Source organism: Leptodactylus fuscus, chromosome 11 (genome assembly GCF_031893055.1).
Source record: "Leptodactylus fuscus isolate aLepFus1 chromosome 11, aLepFus1.hap2, whole genome shotgun sequence".
NCBI lineage: Eukaryota > Metazoa > Chordata > Amphibia > Anura > Leptodactylidae > Leptodactylus > Leptodactylus fuscus.
In genome coordinates, this window is record NC_134275.1 from 19691418 (window position 1) to 19712192 (window position 20775).

Here is a 20775-nt window from a genome sequence, read left to right on the forward strand (position 1 = left end):
TGTACAAATAAGGGGTAAGTTATATACTTTATATAGCTGTCAGCTATATGGCATAAGTCCCTCATACACATGCACACTTGGCATCTGTACTGAACAGGGGGAAAGAAGAAAGCAGCTGTTACGGTTGGCAGACTTGTTTACAAAAAACTAAAATAAACTAAAGCCTGCGGAGCCCACTGGGCTCTGAACCGCAGGGCACCCTGGTGTGAACAAGGCCTGACAGTTAACTAGAGATGAGCGAACACTGTTCGGATCAGCCAATCCGAACAGCATGCACCCATAGAAATGAATGGAAGCACCTGTGACGCTGACTTTGCCGACGGCCGGCCGGCGTCACAGGTGCTTCCATTCATTTCTATGGGTGCGTGCTGTTTGGATCGGCTGATCCAAACAGTGTTCGCTCATCTCTACAGTTAACCTCACTGCCGGGCTATACCACCATCTGAGTCCTTCTCTGATACCTTCTCAGAGAAAGCTCTTATAGTTCAGAGCAGCCACAAATGAATTCTAAAGTCTTAGCAGTTGCTGCACTGCAAGACTAACACAAAGTAACATTTGGCAGAACCTATCAAATCATCTATGTGTATAATCAGCTGCAGAAATAATAAACTGGGTCCCTGGTTAGTTTCAAGGTGAGCTTTAATGCTAAGGCCCCACGTTGCAAAAGCACAGCTTTTGTTGTTGCAGATTTTGTTGCGTTTTTGAGCCAAAGCCAATAAGGGCTACAAAAGGAATGGGAAATATATAGGAAGCTCTTACACTTCTACCTGTTTCTAAATCCACTTCAGGCTTTGGTTCAAAAATCTGCAACAAAATCTGCAACAAAAAAAGCTGTGTCTCTGCAATGTGGGGCCTTAACCTAAATGAGTTTTTCTTCTGTTGTACCTTTAAGGGTAAGTTCAGAAGGAGTTCTTTGGTCAGGATTTTGAGGCCGTATTCACCTCAAAATCCTGACCAAAAAGAGATCAATGGGAGCCGCTCAGGAGTTTTTTCCAGGAGCCGGCTTTTTTCTAGCTCCCGGAAAAAGAAGTGAGGTGCTCATTCTTCAGGCCGTTTCACCTCGCGATTCGGCCTGAAGACACACCCTCCTCTAGACTAGGCTCATTCATTGGGCCTAATCTGGAGAGGAGTGCGTGGGCTGGATGCCGGTGTAGTGCACCAGCTTTCAGTCACGATTACCTGGCTTTTGGTCCGGAACCTGAGGGGCCACCACCTCAGACTCCTTACCGAAAAAACTCTGTCTGAACTTACCCTTAGGCTTCATTATTGAGTTCCCTGGAGGATCACATTATATATGATAATATTTAGGCGATTCACAACAATTTTCTGCTTAGTCACCCAGTCTTTTCGTAAAAGTAAAAAAAATATTTAAAAAGTGTCACACTATCGCTCAGTTTCCATTCGGGGATTCTGGCCCTCAATCTTCTGCAAGCAGCAATTTTCTCTCTGCATATTTCAGGCGTAACCAGGCAGAAACCTGGTGGAAACCCAACGGACCCTATTATAGTCTATTTTTAAGCGGATCGGGTTTCCATTTATTGGGTCCTCATGCGAACCCCAAGAAAGGAAACTCAAGCACCAGTGTGAACCTAGTGTAATATTAATAATTAGAGATGAGCGAGTAGTGTTCGTTCAAGCAGGTGTTCGATCGAATACTACGGTATTCGAGATACTCGTACTCGATCGAACACTACTAGCTTTTCGAAGTTTAAGGTTCGATGCAGAACCAGCGTGCTCTGCCTAGGCGCATGCGCGGGCATGCCCACGCATGCGCAGTCGGCTCTGCTCAGGCGTCGGGCCTGGCAGAGCCGACCGCGCATGCGCAGTCGGCTCTGCCTAGGCCCCGATGCCTAGGCAGAGTGAATTCCAGCTGGGAGGCGCTGCGCCGGGAGAAGACTTCAAGGGGAATCCAGCCCAACCGTCACTCGAGAACTCGGTAAGTATAATTTTATCGAATGTTGCGTACCCCTGAAACGAGCATATACCCCCATAGACTATAATGGGGTTTGAAATCTGTTCGAACAGCCGAATAGTGTGCGGCTGTTCGAATTGAATTTCGAACCTCGGACATTTTAGTGTTCGCTCATCTCTATTAATAATACATATGGTGAGAAGCATGTATGCCAGTTAGGTGGTGAGAATTAGGGCAGAATCCTGGCACTTTTATCTTAGTAAATGCAAAAACGTAAATCTGGTTTACTTCCATTTTTGATAGAAATGACCGACACTTCTGTACTGCGGCTAGAATATTCCTGAAGTGAGTGAATGGATTGTTTGCGGTAGAAATATGAACAAATCCATCTCTCGACAGAAAAATAATGAAACAAAACAGCCAGCCAGACTAGACCAAAAGATAAGGGGCAAACAAGGCAAAACTAAAGCATTCTAGGCAGGAAGCCAAACTAGGCAGCGAGGAGTCAGGAGAACACATAATTCAGCATGGATAAATGAAGATGTGCTGGAAAAGACACGGGGTGAAGACATTCAATCAAAGAGGAGTTTATCAAGTTGTGCATCATTGACTCTGCATCTGCTATTTACAGGATCCACTTGCCAACGCTCCCGGCCTTAATCGCCATGCATCTGTTATTCAATTGTGACCATGTGCAGCAGAAATCACCCTAAGCAGCGCAGGGCATATCTATATACAGAGCTGCACTTGACTGGAGAAGAATACAATGTGTTCTGCCAGGAGTTGGTACATTGATGTTTATTCTGTAGTTTGGGGTAATGGGATTGCAAAATTGTTAAGAATATTAGGAAATTTGCATCTGAGTCTAAAATGAATATGCAATCTACCATACACCATGAAATATGTTAAAAAGCACAGTATGAAATTTGTATAGGATGTTATATGAATGACAAAGTTGTAAAGTGAACCAAGCGTTGGGTTTCTGGTGGGTTCTTGTGAAGGTTTTTTCTCCTATTCCCTTTTTGCTTGATTATTTTAGCACAGAAGATATGGACCCAATGTGCAATCTAACATTAGGATCCCACAAGTGCATGTCTATCTATCTATCTATCTATCTATCTATCTATCTATCTATCTATCTATCTATCTATCCCAGTACCTGCCCGCACTCTCCTAATCCACAAGCCCCGGCTTCTTCCTAGGTCTTTAACACTAACCTGGGAGGTGGGGGCAGCGAGACGAAGAGGACCAAGAACACTGGGCACCGGACCAGCCATCTCTGCAGGTAAGTGGACACTAGGGGGGACTAAGTAGCTAGAGGATTCATAAAAATCACTACACAGCATGGATTCTAACAATTAAAGCGTTCAATTGTTAGATTCCATGCTGTATAGTAAATAGGATTGCTTTTAAAATCCGATCTCCAATTAGCAAAAAAATCCCATTGACTTGCATTGGGATCGGAATTGGGATCGAGATCGGATTCGAATGAAAAATGATCAGAAATCGGATTTCAATATCAATCCTGAAAAGTCAAGATCAGCTCAACCCTACCTAGCACTGATTGTAACTAGGACTTATTTTTGAAGTAGGGTTTATATTTCAAGCATATTCCAAAAACCCTGCTAGGGCTTATTTTTAGGGTAGGGCTCATTTTTGGAGAAACAGGGTACCCTGTCTGTCTGTCTATCTATCTATCTATCTATCTATCTATCTATCTATCTATCTATCTCCTATCTATCTATCTATCTATCTATCTATCTATCTATCTATCATCTCCCATCTATCTATCTCCTATCTATCTATCTATCTATCTATCTATCTATCTCCTATCTATCTATCTATCTATCTATCTATCTATCTATCATCTCCCATCTATCTATCTCCTATCTATCTATCTATCTATCTATCTATCTATCTATCTATCTATCTATCTCCTATCTATCTATCTATCTATCTATCTATCTATCTCTTATCTATCTATCTATCTATCTATCTTCTATCTATCTATCTATCTATCTATCTATCTCCTATCTATCTATCTATCTATCTATCTATCTCCTATCTATCTATCTATCTATCTATCTATCTATCTATCTATCTATCTATCTATAGTATCTATCTATCTATCTCCTATCTATCAATCTATCTATCTATCTATCTATCTATCTATCTATCTATCTATCTATCTATCCAGTGTTAAAACACAACACACTTAGAATCCCACAAGAAAACTACTTGTGAGAAAATGTTTTACAATGTTCTAGCACTTTACACTTGGTGGACACATATAGACACATATAGCATAAACAGCTCCTGGCAGAATACTGCAAAAGAATGTTGTTTTTTCAAAGCTTGTCATCTCGCACACATGCCATATGGAATACATAAAACCAATGTTAAAGTTAAGGAAGGACACAGCTGTACATTATCTACACTCAACGCTACTGAAAAACGGCCATTATTTTATTTTTAGACATTGACTAAGGGCGCAGCCTACTAGTACATGGAGTCTATGTCGCCAGAAAATCTGTCCATGCAATTCCTGAAATGTAAATTCACTGAATAGAAGCAATTTATGCTTAATTCAAGACTGCTACATGGGCATCATAGTTGGTACTGCTGCCTGGGGCCACTACTGCTACTACAATTCACTGGTCTATTTAATGGTGTCCTAATAAGTGTACGGTGCGAGACTTATTAATATATTTTAGAATAGATTTTAGAATCTACTTTCTCTCCACAGGGCACCAAATAATACTGAAATACCCTTTATATTAGGTATGCAGTGAAATATGACAAGCTCTTGGCATGCCAAATACAAGCATGTCATGCCTACACATCCGGCATGTTCTCTTATTAGCTGGAGCTTACATATGTTTCTTTTAGCAGCCAGGGCTTCCTTTCCTGGCATCCAGATCCTCAGCAATGCCCCTAAAATTGACCACAACCATGTTAGTGTTTTACGTACTTCCACCATACTGGTGCCTACTCTGCCCTCTGTTGGCACTTTAGAGGTGACATGTGTTCATCTTTATGTATTACTGTAACAGACACTATTATTCTTACTGTTCGGCAGCTACAGTTAGTTATTGCAAATATAATAAAAAAGACTGATAAAACTGCGGCTTCTAAACCCCACACATGGTAGAAAGTTAGAGACTATGCCATGGAGGACTCTAATCTAAATATTTCTATAAAACTGGGATGATAATATCTCCCTTGAGCCTCCTCCAATGATACATCTTATACAAGCAGAGCTCTATCCCACTCCTTGTATAACATCTGGGAGATGCCATCATGGATGCAGGTGGACCTCATTGACCAAGTGCTTTCTTATGTAGTCATACTCATTATACAGTCATTGAAGTAAATGGCAATTGAGTATTGTCCAACTTTTTTGAGTTCCAGTGAAGTGAAAATTCTGAGGAAATGATCACAGATGGATTGTGTTGTAGAAGTAAAACCATCTAAGCCATGGATTCCGGAAAGCACTGGATGTGGTAATGAAAGGTTCACGTGTTACTCCCATTATTACTATAACTGGCTTCCTAGCATAGGCTGCAGAGTGTGCGTTTATACAGGTCATGGTTCTCCGGAGTAATATTTTTGGAGGGGTCTTCCCTGTTGGAAGTGATGGCTAGAGATTAGAGATGAGCGAGTAGTACTCGATCGAGTAGGTATTAGATTGAATACTACTGTATTCGAAATACTCGTACTCGATCAAGTACCACTCGCTATTTGAATGTAAAAGTTCGATGCAGAAACAGCATTGATTGGCCGAATGCTATACAGTCGGCCAATCAATGCTGGTTCTTCTCCTACCTTTAGAAGTCTTCTCCGTGCAGCTTCCCCGCGCCATCTTCCGACTCTTCATTCACTCTGCCAGGCATCGGGCCTGGGCAGAGCCGACTGCACATGTCCGCTTGTAGTGTGGGCATGCGCAGTCGGCTCTGCCCAGACCCGATGCCTGGCAGAGTGAATTCAGAGCCGGAAGATGCCACGGGGACGCTGCAAGGAGAAGACTTCTCGGAGGATCCAGCCCGACCCTCACTCGTGGACTTGGTAAGTATAATTTGATCGAACGTTGCCTACCCCTGAAACGAGCATTTTGCCCCATAGACTATAATAGGGTTCGATATTCGATTCGAGTAGTCGAATATTGAGGGGCTACTCGAAACGAATATCGAATCTCGAACATTTTACTGTTCGCTCATCTCTACTAGAGATGAGAGAACTGATTGTTAATGAGTCAAGTGAATTCTTCAAATATCTTAGACGTGACCAAAGCAAAGATTTGTAGGGGTTCACCACCCAAGAATCTTTATTATACTCCAGTGTCTCTTCATATAGGCAGAGTATAGGCATCTCCTGGCTGACATAACAGACCGACGGGATCATGTAAGGGACCTGCTCCAAACTGGATGCAAAAAAAGAAGAAGGAAATCCGTTCCTTGTCCAAGTACTAAGAGACCATTTATACTTATGTATGTTTATTTATTTGTTACCTCACATAGTACCAATGGTATCATACTAGACTTGGCTCGGTGCTGTTTTTTTGTCTTCTCTATTGAATAACAAACCAACAGGACTGCAACATGGTGGGGGGGGGGGGTGAATCTCATGATGCTTGGGTCCAAATGACATTGCATTGGCGAGCCCTCCCAATCACAGACCAATCATTGGTTTACAAAGCCTCATGATGTCACTCAGGAGCCTGGAAAGAGCACCACATGACTTGAGGCAGAAGTGAGGAAAGGTGAACAAGTTTAGTTTGAAACAAAGCTGTCAGACAACCAAGGCGATTCTCAAATGCCAGGTTCACCAATCTCTAGTGATGGAGCAATGTTTGGACATTTTGTCAGTTGACATGACTGTCTGGATCCCCACCTATAGATGCGTCCTTGCAGTGGTGTAACTAAAGTCTTGTGGGCCCCGATGCAATCTTTTGCCCGGCGTCCCCTACCTCATCCCTGCAGCGAATTCTTGATATTGATGGTTACGGGTGCTAAGGAGTTTAATCACCCTTATTGTGGTTAGGGGAATCTGTGGGTCTCCTTGGTTTACGAGCCAAATGGAAGCTGCAATCTCAATACTGATGCAAGTGCTGTTGGGCCCCCTAAGGCTCCTGCACCCTCTGCACCTCCTCAAGTTATGCCCCTGTGTCCTACTTTACCTTTGTTTTCTACTTAACACATCCTGAAATCTGTGGCATGATGACCAGATTTTTTTTCCCCATAAGAAACATGATTTTTTGATACTCTGTCATGTATGTATGTGTAACTATTCTGTAACTACTGTACTACTAATTTATGCAAAGTTCTTAAAAGATTGTGTATGCTTGCCACTTGCCAAATACAATTATTTATTTTTTTTTTACAAAAATTTTATAACCTAAAATTAAGAACTGACCGGCCCTATTAATATTCACTATTTCATACAGCAATAGGAAACCTTGACTTATCCACGTATATTAAATGAACATTACACTTAAACACTCTAGCAGAAGACATTACGAGCCAAGCATGACATCAGTCGCTGTACACTAAATATAGCAATTCCTTTGTTTTGATTTATGTGACATTTTTAATCTCTGTGTTTAAGGATATTAGACAGATAATCTATCTCCTGACCAGACATGGGTTAGCGGAGACCTTTGCTCTGTGACATCATTACAATTGTACATGAGGTTCTTGTGTGAATCTATTTGCCGTATGGTTGAAAATGACAAAGTTCTTAGTCATTCTAAATGGAATATTACAGTTATACAAAGTGCTTAGGAAGGAGGCGCAATCTTTTGTGTCTAACACATATCCTAATTTTCCATCATGTTATAGTTGTGTTGTAGAGTCACATATTGCCGTATTATGACATTTATAGGGCCATTTGTGTATTGTTATTAGATAAGCTTATAGTCTGATTGCAGACGTTTACCATAGAGTCAGTATACGAGTTGTGATAGAGCACATAATACTCATGTCCTGTACAAATATCTCTCAGGATATTAACTGAGTATGAGCCAAACCAGCAAAAGAAAATAAAAAAAATCTTAAATTTAACAGACTAAATGTGAAATAAAAACTACACAGAAGGGGAAGCATCAATTTTTCTAGAAAAAAGAAAAAGAAAAATAGTACACGCCACTTTCTACTTGAAAAATGTAAAGAAGCATTAACGGGTGTCTTTGTGGAAAAGAATATCACAGTGTGAAAATACTATACAGTGGAATGGTGAAAGGAAGAGAAGGAAGGGAAAGAAGGGAGGAAGTGAAGGGAGGAAAGTAGGAAGGAAGGGAGGGAGGAAGGGAGGGGGGAGGGAAAGAAGGAAGGGGAAGTGAGGGGAAGAGAAAGAAGGAAGGAAGGAAGGGAGGGAGGAAGGAAGGGAGGGGGAGAAGGGTAGGAAGGGAGGGAGGAAGGGAGGGGGGAAGGGTAGGAAGGAAGGAAGGAAAGGAGGGAAGGAAGGAAGGAAGGAAGGGAGGGAGGGAGGAAGGGAGGGAGGGGGAGAAGGGTAGGAAGGGAGGGAGGAAGGGAGGAAGGGAGGGGGAAGGGGAGGAAGGAAGGAAAGAAAGGAGGGAAGGAAGGAAGGGAGGGGGGAAGGGGAGGGAGGGGGGAGGGCGGAAGGGAAGGAAGGAAAGGAGGGAAGGAGGGGAGGGAGGGGGAAGGGGAGGAAGGGAGGGGGGAAGGGGAGGAAGGAAGGAAAGGAGAAAAGGAGAAAAGGAAATAAGGAAGGGAGGGAGGGAGGAAGGGAGGGGGAAGGGTAGGGAGGGAGGGGTAAGGGTAGGAAGGGAGGGGGGAAAGGGGAGGAAGGAAGGAAAGGAGGGAAGGAAGGGAGGAAGGGAGGGGGAAGGGAAAGAAGGAAGGGGAAGTGAGGGGAAGGGAAAGAAGGAGGGAAAGAAAGAAGGAAGGAAGGAAGGAAGGAAGGAAGGAAGGAAGGGAGGGAGGAAGGGAGGGGGGAAGGGTAGGAAGGAAGGGAGGGGGAAGGGGAGGAAGGAAGGAAAGGAGGGAAGGAAGGGAGGAAGGGAGGGGGGAAGGGTAGGAAGGGAGGGAGCGAGGAAGGGAGGGGGAAGGGAAAGAAGGAAGGGAAAGTGAGGGGAAGGGAAAGAAGGAAGGAAGGAAGGAAGGAAGGGAGGAAGGGAGGAAGGGAGGAAGGGAGGGGGAAGGGGAGGAAGGAAGGAAAGGAGGGAAGGAAGGAAGGAAGGAAGGGGGGAAGGGTAGGAAGGGAGGGAGGGAGGAAGGGAGGGAGGAAAGGAGGAGGAAGGGGAGGAAGGAAGGAAAGGAGGGAAGGAAGGAAGGAAGGAAGGAAGGAAGGAAGGAAGGAAAGGAGGGAGGGAGGGGGAAGGGAGGGGGAAGGGGAGGAGGGAAGGAAGAAAAGGAGGGAAGGAAAGGAGGGAAGGAAGGGAGGGAGGGAGGAAGGGAGGGGGGAAGGGTAGGGAGGTAGGGGGAGGGGGGAAGGGAGGGAGGAAGGGAGGGGGGAAGGGGAGGAAGGAAGGAAAGGAGAGAAGGAAATAAGGAAGGGAGGAAGGGAGGGAGGGAGGGGGGAAGGGGAGGAAGGGAGGGGGGAAGGGGAGGAAGGAAGGAAAGGAGGGAAGGAAATAAGGAAGGGAGGAAGGGAGGGAGGAAGGGAGGGGGGAAGGGTAGGGAGGGAGGGAGGGAGGGAGGGGTTAGGGTAGGAAGGGAGGGGGGAAGAGGAGGAAGGAAGGAAGGAAAGGAGGGAAGGAAGGGAGGAAGGGAGGGGGAAGGGAAAGAAGGAAGGGGAAGTGAGGGGAAGGGAAAGAAGGAAGGAAGGAAAGAAGGAAGGGAGGGAGAAAGGGAGGGGGGAAGGTTAGGAAGGGAGGGAGGAAGGAAGGAAGGAAGGAAGGAAGGAAGGGAGGAAGGGAGGGGGAAGGGTAGGAAGGGAGGGAGGAAGGGATGGAGGAAGGGAGGGGGCAGGGAAAGGAGGAAGGGGAAGTGAGGGGAAAGAAAGAAGGAAGGAAGGAAGGAAGGGAGGAAGGAAAGGAGGGAAGGAAGGAACAGAACAGAGCAGGAAATGGTGACCAGTTGAACGACTGTTGATATGGTCATCACAATGAACTTTAGAGACTGGGTTTGGCAGCACATTCTGAATTCCTTGTCTTAGGTACCACAAGAACTTTCCAGTTTCAGAATGTAAAGCAGACAGTGGAATAATAGCATCAGAAGACACACTGTATACCATGCTAAATAAATAATAATTATTTTAATGCAGAATCAAATCTCTTACACATCCCACATCACTGAAATCAAAGTGACCCATAATATCACTTATGTTGATGGCATCACAACTAACCATAAATGGTCAAAAGAAGGTTCTGAGAAGGTGCTCTAACATATGTGGTTAAAACCTTTATCTCCAGCCAACATCAATGTGCTGCATACAGTAGATAACTTTATATTTCATGGCCCGATATCATAACAATTTTGCAAAAGGAATTTCAAAGCCAAACTCCAAATTGTTTATAGTAGTTCTTCTCAAATCAAATGAGTTCTTCATCCAAAAGAGTAATCTCCTTCAAGGACTTTGGGTTAATAGAAATGAAAACACGTCTTGGTTTTGCAACTACATAACTTTTGATCCAAAGGGGGACATTACTGTCAGTGTTAGGACCACATATAATAGGTTTTACAGGTGGAGCAAACTATGGTTTAGAGGTTTCCATTAGGGCTGGTTGGCAGAAAACATCTGAAGGACATCCTCTATCATTTTATACTTAGTGCAACCAAAATATCACTGAAACCTCAAAATGAGGTGCGAGACGTTTCAAAGACTTGACATTTAGTTTTTTTTGAAGAAGTCATCTAATTTAGTTTCTTCTTACCTAAATGTTTTACATTAATAGGTAGACACGTGGGCAAGATTACTGAATGCAATCTGAAAAGGGACAGTGTTAGATGTTGCTCAACTGATGGTTTTCTTTTTTCTGCAATTTCAGTCTTATCCATCTTGCTGATATACTGATATTGCACAAAAAAGTAAGTGAACCCTTTGGAATTATCTGGATTGCTACAATAATGAACAATAAAATGTGGTCTGATTGTTTAGCAAAGCCTCAGTTATAGACACACTATTGAGTAAGATAGGAAATCGGTATGGGATAGGAGACTTGGTGGAAAGGGTTGGTGCAAGATGATGGTTGGTCTCTCACGGTTTTCTCTGTTCACAAACTGAGGGTGGTGAACATGCAGTGAAGATGGGGATTGTACATTGCAAGACAATTGAAGTCGTCTTTCCACTGGGGCCCCCCGTGGTGGTGGGCTCCTGCTAGATGGAAGTTGGTCTGGAGTTATAAGTGCAAGACAGGAGGCATTTGAATAGACTCAGTTTTCTGTATTCTTTACTTAAACTGATTTCAAGGATGAACATTTTGATGACCTATCCTTACATTAGCTTACTAATATCAGATCTATGGGGGTCCCATAAATTAGTTAGTTGATGATACACAGAGAATGGAGCAGCAAGCAGAGAGCTCTGTTCTCTGTGGAGCAGTGGAACTTAGTCACTACAGCTTAGGTTCCATTCAAATGAATGGGAGCTGATCTGCAGTACCTGGTCTAGCCACTACACAAAGAACGGAGCTGTCTGCTTTATGCTTCATTCTCTGTATATCAGCTGCTGGGAACTGTTTGTAGGTGGAAGTGTTGAGTAGAACAATATGACAATATGTATAACCCAGAAGTTGCACTAATAAGATGGAGACACTATCTGTTATCAATAAACACTGTCCTTCAATGGCATACTACTAGATCCAGAAGTGGCTTTGTCACTCCGTTCCTGATCTCTCCAGATTATACCATCAGCTTAATGTAAAAGTACAAATCCATATATCCTAACTCATCTGACCTAACTATGGGTATGGCTAAGCCATTTTCCCGAACCCCATCCATTTTCTAGAACATTCTATTCCTACAAACAGCATGATGCATAAGTAACATTTTCTTCATAAAGGGGTTGTGCGACAAAAAATACTTATTCTCTGGCCATAGAGAATAAGATAGAGAAAAAAAGCTGATCTGAGGGGGTTCAACTGCAGGTACACCTCCCAATCCTGCAAAAATTGTTTTTACTCCCATTGAGAATGTAGCTGCAGTGGGCACAGATGTATCCCCATTTCATTTGTTTCAATGGAAGTGCCAGCGACAGCTGAGTGCTGTACTTCAGCTATTTCCAGGTCTCTCACTAACATGAGCTGCAGCATTTTATATCAACCATGTCTCCACTCTCAGTGTGTATAGTGAACGCTCAGTTTTCACAATTGGTGAGGGACCATCAATCAGCTATATATCCCAGACCCTATGGATCTATATATCAACAAACATTTTCCACAGTAGTGTTCCAGTGGGACACTACACAATCTAAGGGCCCTTGCATACGACTGAGTACCGTCCATGGAATGAGCTCTGAATGGCCAGATCGCTACAATAATAAACTGATAGAGTTAGGTCAGTTCATTGCTGTAGATCGGGCCGTTCAGGAGCTCACTTCTATGCACATGGCTGAGTTCAGTCTGGGTATTATGGACCACACGCGGACTGTTTTCAATGGACAGGACTCAAGGTTACATTCACACAACCAGAGTACCAAAAAAATTTGCATTTTTTACAGCTATTTTTCCTCCAAGGGATGCCCCTTTAATAATACAATATGTTCTATTTTTATGGTCCTTTATTGCAGCCAATATTCACTGTCGTGTGAATATAGCCCCCCAACCGACACCGATGTCGAAGACCTCGACCGACCTCCTCCTCCACACTCTATTATGTCCCTTAGTAAGCCCTGCACACAGTATTATGTCCCTTAATGGCCCCTGCACACAGTATTATAGCCCATAATGGCCCCCGAACACAGTATCATGTCCCTTAGTGGCCCCTGCACACAATATTATAGCCCATAGTGGCCACTGTACACAGTATTATGTCCCTCAGTGGCCCCTGCACACAGTATTATGTCCCATAGTGGCCCCTGCACACAGTATTATGTCCCATAGTGGCCCCTGCACACAGTATTATCCCCAATAGTGGCCCCTGCACACAGTATTATGTCCCTTAGTGGCCCCCTGCACACAGTATTATGTCCCTTAGTGGCCCCCTGCACACAGTATTATGTCCCTTAGTGGCCCCTGCACACAGTATTATCCCCAATAGTGGCCCCTGCACACAGTATTATCCCCAATAGTGGCCCCTGCACACAGTATTATCCCCAATAGTGGCCCCTGCACACAGTATTATCCCCCATAGTGGCCCCTGCACACAGTATTATCCCCAATAGTGGCCCCTGCACACAGTATTAGGTCCCATAGTGGCCCCTGCACACAGTATTATGTCCCATAGTGGCCCCTGCACACAGTATTATGTCCCATAGTGGTCCCTGCACACAGTATTATCCCCAATAGTGGCCCCTGCACACAGTATTATGTCCCTTAGTGGTCCCCTGCACACAGTATTATGTCCCTTAGTGGCCCCTGCACACAGTATTATCCCCCATAGTGGCCCCTGCACACAGTATTATGCCCCATAGTGGCCCTTACACACAGTATTATGTCCCTTAGTGGACCCTGCACACAGTATTATGCCCCATAGTGGCCCCTGCACACAGTATTATGTCCCATAGTGGCCCCTGCACACAGTATTATGCCCCATAGTGGCCCCTGCACACAGTATTATGCCCCATAGTGGCCCCTGCACACAGTATTATGTCCCATAGTGGCCCCTGCACACAGTATTATGCCCCATAGTGGCCCCTGCACACATGTATTATAGCCCATAGTGGACACCCATAAACAATTATTATACTCTGGGGTCTTTTCAGACCCCAGAGTATAATAATCGGAGACCTGGGGGAATTAAAACATAAAAAAAACTACTGTTTCTTACCTGTCCCCCGGCTCCTACACTGTCTTCTCCGCTGCCGTCCTTCAGCAATGATGTCAGACGTCACATGACCCGAGACGAAGGCTGGGTTCATGTGACGTCAGAGACGTCAGAAAGGACGTCAGGAAGGAGGCCTGGCCAGATCGTGGAGAGGTAAGTAACAGTGTTTTTTATGTTTCTTACATCTCCCGGTCTGCCAATCATATAATCTGCAAAGAACCCCGAGTATAATGATAGTATTTGTGGGGCCTGCGGTGTCACTTACCGATCCCGGCCCAGCCAGGATCGGCAAGTGAATAGGGCCCGTAACAGCCTATTAAAAAAAAAAAAACACAGCGGTAGCGGCTGTCACTGGGCCCCCTAATGGCTCGGGCCCTGTGGCAGCTGCCTCCGCTTCCTCTACGGTAGTTATGCCCCTGATAGAGAGATAAATTCCATTCAATGTGTTTACAGTGTACTTATGTGACAAGTGCACATTACCCTAAAGATAACCATATACATGAATTCTTTTTCACAAGTCAATCTGTGATTCCTAAAACATACGAGCTACATTGTTCTCAGAAAGTATCATACCCAAACTAAGCCAAACAGAACCCAAAAAGTGTCAAACCATGGCCACATACTACAAATGGTGCCTATATGCTATGAAACAGTTCTCATACCCATACCTTTCTGAAATAGTCCAGTTACCCATGTGTACAAAAGTGCCAAAAAATTCCGAGAGTCTCATACTCACATTGCTATGGTTTACTCACATAAATATTGTATTGTATCAATACAATCCCTATTGACATTTTGTAGCCTATCATAATACAACCCCCCCCCCCCCCCCCCATTCCTGTATGAAGGAGCTATCCTGCACTGTGATGGGGTATTAGGTTGCCCTCTAATGACAGAAGCAAGGTATTAATGTCTAAATAAGGTTTCCAAGTCCAAAGATTAAACAAAATAAGTATACCCGGACAGTAGGATATCCAAAAATCATCCAGTATATGGCTGGGCGCAGCGCTCTTTGCAGTTTAGCATTTTTTTGCAGCGGTGACATTATAATTAGAAACTTTTTACTTTGTTTATGTCATGAAAATATTTTGTATCTGTTACCGACATTTGTATCTTGTTCGGTAACATTGTAACTACTTGGAGATGCCATTTATGGGCGGGTTCACACCTGCGCCCGGTCTCCGTTTTCAGGTTTCCGTCTTCTGCCTGCGAAATTGGACAAGAGACGGAAACCGGCAGTCAGTTTTCAAACCCATTCAGCTGAAAGGGATTGCAAAGTGTCCGCCCGTGAGCGTCTTCTGCATCTCCACGGACCCCAAAGTGGACCCCAAACGGAGGAGCCCCCTGCTTCTATGGTCTATGAACTACCTGAAATCCAGCCATGATTTCCCAGGTCTGCGTTTGTGTTAAGGAACTAGAAAGGAGTTATGTAGAACCCAAGAAGTCATCAGAACATCGTACATGACATTTTAAGACAATGTGTGCTTCCAATTCAAAACAAACAGAAGACCAGACCCAAACCAAATCTTGTAACATTTGCTAATCTGTAGGTACAAGTATTACGTACTTGAAGCCTGATTCTTGCTATAACTAACTGGAACCTGGTACACATTGTTCTTGAAACTAGTGTTTGTTTTACAATGTTGGCTTATAACTTAGTAATAAATGATGATAATTAGTGCCATTTCTTGGAATTACAGAACTCCTAGCACACCTGCAATATATATAACTGAGCAATTAGTGCCGGCGCTCTGGTAGATAACAGTTATTACACCTTCCCGTAGAAAATAGGAATCTTTCACTATATTTACCTGACACATTTTATATAGGATAAGTAATGTGTACAGATGTAGCAAATTTTAATTGGAGGAGGGTTAATCTGCATGAAGTATTGGCATCACTTCGCTAAATACGCTGGATAGATCATATGTATCTTTTTATTCTGCATAAAATTTATGATCATCTAACCAGCGAGCGTTTACCTGGTGGTCAACTGATGGTCAGCACTATCAGAGCTATTACCAGTAATGAGGGTTCCTAGGAGCTCTCATTACCGATATCAGTCCTGAATATCATCCTGTCCAATAGCACTCTTAACTTAGGTGTTTTACTGGTATTTAGTATCTTTTTTTCTGTTTTGTAATAAGATATCACAAAGCAGCAGGTTATTCTCTCTCCCCACCACTCCTGAGCAACAAGAGTAGTTAGTTTTGCTGCACAATGTGCTATACAAACTCTGTAATGTCAACAGGGCGGTGTCAGGTGATTCAGAGCTCCAATCAGAAGCAGCCAATATCAGAGCTCAGAATCACACCCCTGGTCCGCTCCTGCCGGACACCACCCCCCTGACCGTACAGAGCTAAATAGCAGATCAGGCTTCGAAACTAAACTCTTTAAAAAGACCATTGTGGCATCATTTCTTATACAAAGTATTATTTGCTATGATGCAAGGTTCTCAACAAACTTTGCATGCATGAATAGTACCAATGATTCTAAGAGACTATGTAATACATCTTATTAGGGATAAATGCGTTATTGTGCTCTTATGAGGCCACTTACTAGATTCCCCTACATTGGTTAAAATAACTTTTAATATAAGAATCACTTCTTTATCCATTTCCACATGTCTCATATCCATAGAAGTCTATGGAGAGGAAAGGCAGAAGGAGTAACAGGAAGTGCAAGAGATAAGAGAAGAAAAACAGCCCCCTGCCGTATTCAAACAGAAATGTTCTATCACAACCATAAGACTTTCTCATATGGGTATAATATAGTACTTCTTTATATATGTCCTGCATGATACTGGGGCTGTTTCTAAGTGAGTAGCTTTTCCTGTACTCACTGTGAGCAATGTATGGCAGTTAGTCTCTACATTGCATTTTAGAAAAAAACAGCACATTACAGATACAGCATGCAGAGAAGAAACTGCTAAAAACATCATATAGTGACCAGAGGTGTTACTCCTCATATACACATATGGTAACTTATTCTGAAAGGTTGCCTGGAACAGTGCCTTAAGCTGGTTTAAGGTATGCTTTAAGTTGTTTTCTCTTCAGATCTGAATAACATACATCAATTTGGAACTCTACAACATATTTCATCAGGGAACCCCTTGTTATCCCTAACACTAATATCCGACATGTGGGAGTCTGACGCCCGGAACATTCATGCAGTTGATATATAGAGAATGAACCAGGAAACAAAGAGTGCTGTTGTAAATGGGACATAAGCTGCAGTGCCTGAGTACTGCCACTACACAGAGAACAGAGCTATCTGCTTCCTGCTCCATTCTCTGTGCATCAGCTGCTAAGAACAGGTGATCGGTGGGGTGTTGGGTGCCAGATCCCCATAAATCTGATATTAGTGACCTCTCTTTATAATGGATCAAAATGTATAGCCTACAAAGCCCTTTTAAGAAGTGGACTAAAATCCATTTCTTCTCTAAAAGCCAAGATACAGGTCCCTAAAACAAGATTATAGCATGATTTGGTTTCAAGACCCAAATGATTGAATTGGTGTTTAAGCAATTTCCAGATATACTTCAGGAAACTGATATATCAAGGATAACAAGCAAAACAAGATTTTAAGGCACCTCTGAGATTTTCTCCAGAGCACACTCACTGAAGTTGGTGTTAGAAGGATTGGTCCACCCGCAGACTGAAGGTGAGACCAGCAAACTTGCAGCAAACAGAGTGAAACATACAAGCTGGGTCAAAACCAGGAGACCACAGTAGTTTACAAGACAAATAACAATGTCAAAGCCAGGGTCAAATCCGAGCGTTCAAGGATAAAGTCAAATCAGTGGTAAGTACTAAGAGCACAAACCTAACTTCAGTAACAGCAGGCATCTCAATGCAGAGTACAAATACCCTGCCTCAGGTCAAGATTGGACTGTGAGACAGTATACTGGTTGGCTCAACATCTCAAGGCTCCCAGCCAGAGTTTGGTATAGCAACCTTAAAATGATGGCTGTGAGCAGTGCTGCACTGAAAAGTATGATAAATACAAATAGGATTACATATATTGAGATTCCTAACAGTGTAGCGTGTAAGGGTTTTGCTAGCCTATCGCCATATTGTATTGGAATAGCTCCATGTGAATGGGAGTCGTTCAAATCTCCGGTAAGTATGGACCCTTCCAAAAATACGCTCAGGTTGGTATTGGTAACAGGGCTACTTTTTGTGTTAGACAATTTTGATAAATGATTCTAAGCATGTTGAAACTTAGGACAAAGCCAGAATTTTTTTTCCTCGATGATGAATAGCTGAAGAAACCGAATGTCTAAATATTTTGCTTCTTTCATTCAATGACGTTCGAGCCAGGAATTCTGAAGAGTGATCTGCATATATTCAACGCAGGTGTCACATGTTTGCCAAAAAACTGCAAACAGTAATAGTATTGTAATAATAAAGTGCATAATACACAAGAAACCGGCAACGTTCATGAAACAAAACGTCTCGCTATGACCTCACTGCACTTAATACTGGTAAATATGGAATCAGTCCAATCGGAAAATTAACACGATTTCAAACATTTCTAACAATATTTTTTTTCCATAAACATAATATGGGAAAAATGTTTAATTCTTAATGTGATCTCATGCAGTTCAAGACTTGGTGTCCGAATAAACCAAACTATCCACATATCTTCTATTTATGGTCCTCAAGTGGATGAAGATCTCATGGGGATGAGCAGATGTCCACCTGGACAATGTGGTTGGCTACGGTACACTAACGTTCATAAATACTGAATATATATTCTATGTCTCTGGTGGGATTTTTAACCTGTATAAAGATATTTTCATAATTTCAGACAAACGCTCATACCATAGAAAGTCAATTAACAACTTGTTGGAATTACAGTTTATTTGCGTGAAGAATATAGGACATCACACACTATTCTTATATAGATAGATTAAAGGCTTTTTATATCAGTGCAGGATCCTGCCTCTAAAAAAAATGGTATGGCCACATTCCTGTGAAATGTATCCACAGGAGAACCGAAACAGAGTGAAGGTGGAGTCAGTCGTATGACCATCATATATCACGTGCATTCAGTTAAACATCCAGGTAAGTAACAGGTGAGTAGTTATTTGCTGAGGAGCAGAAGATACAAAATAATGTATTATTATAGTAGCATTTCATCATCATGCCTGTCATGCCTGTCAGTCTACTGAAGTAGCAGTGTTTTAAGTTTGACTTTCTGCTATATGAAAACTTGTTGCGACACAGAAGACAACCAAAGCCGTTCAAAAGTTGTTTCCTTAGCACTACGTGTTATTGAGTTAAAAATTTTGCTACATCTGCATACACAGTATTACTGCAGTAGCATCTGATTGTCATGTCTATCAATGTATATACAGTATTACTATAGTAGCAGCTCACCATCATGTGTTAGTGAACAGTACAATGTTCGATATTCGATGTTCGTTTTGAGTAGCCGCTCAATATTCGACTACTCGAATCAAATATTGAATCCTGTTATAGTCTATGGGGGGGGAAATGCTCGTTTCAGGGGTAGGCACCATTCGATCAAATTACACTTACCAAGTCCACGAGTGAGGGTTGGGCAGGATCCTTCGAGAAGTCTTCTCCTTGCAGCGTCCCCGCGGCATCTTCTGGCGGCTCTGAATTCACTCTGCCAGGCATCGGGCCTGGGCAGAGCCGACTGCGCATGTCCAGACTACAAGAAAATGTAGTGCGGGCATGTGCAGTCGGCTCTGCCCAGGCCCGATGCCTGACAGAGTGAATGAAGAGCCGGAAGATGCCGCGGAAGATGCTGCACGGAGAAGACTTCGAAAGGTAGGAGAAGAACCAGCATTGATTGGCCGACTGTATAACATTCGGCCAATCAATGCTGGTTCTGCATCAAACTTTTCCATTTGAATAGCGAGTGGTAGTCGATCGAGTACGAGTATTTTGAATACCGTAGTATTCGATTGAATACCTACTCGCTCATCTCTATTAGTCTACATGCAATATTAATATAGTAGCATCTCACCATCATGTGTTAGTCTACACACAGTATTACTATAGTAGCATCTCATCAATAAGTATTACTACAGTGTCATCTAAGTATGATGTCAGTCTATATTCAGCATTATTACAGGATACTTTTTACAGTCAAAGTCATTCTAGCAGAGGGAAGAGGAGTAGGAAACAGTGTGATAAGAGAGGAAAGAGGGATTTCTCTCTGATCAAATATATTACATAGTTTCTGATATTGACCTATACTATTCAGTTCATTGAACTAATACCTACTTAATTTCTAGATAATCTTCCTAATATTTCTTCCTTGCAGGCAGATTACCTAACAATGTGTCCTTTTGCTCACTGGAACAAATGGGGAAAACATTAAAGGGGTCCACACGGTGGCTCAGTGGTTAACACTGCAGCCCTGGGGCCCTGGTGTTCAAATCCCACCAAGGGCAACAAAAAAAAAAAAACATCTGCAAGGAGTTTGTATGTTCTCCCCGAGTTTGCATAGATTTTCATCCCTTATTCCAAAAAGACTTATTGATAGGGGGGAAAAAATGTACATTATGAGCTCTATGTTGGGCTCACAATCTACATTTAAAAAAAAAAATAAAAATAGGGAAAACATTGTGCCGACAATCCATTATTGGTATTCATTTATTGGAAGTTTCAGTCCAAAAGGAAAGTGGTAATCACATATCTCAGCCTGATATAAGATGGAATGTACCATTGAAAACCTCTCGGGATGAAGCATAGCAAAGTTCATAGCCATCGTATAGTCAAGGTCTAACCTAGGCCAATATACATTAGATAGCATTAAAGAGCGACAGGCCTCAATAACCTACATACTTTTTGCAGAGCACATAAATATGTATTATTATAATTATTATTTATTAATAGAACACCATTAATTCCATGGTGCTGTACAGTATTATATTAATTCCATGGTGGGGCCCCAGCCTAAGAGCGTGGATTTTCCAGAGATTTCTTATCTGAGGTTATCTCT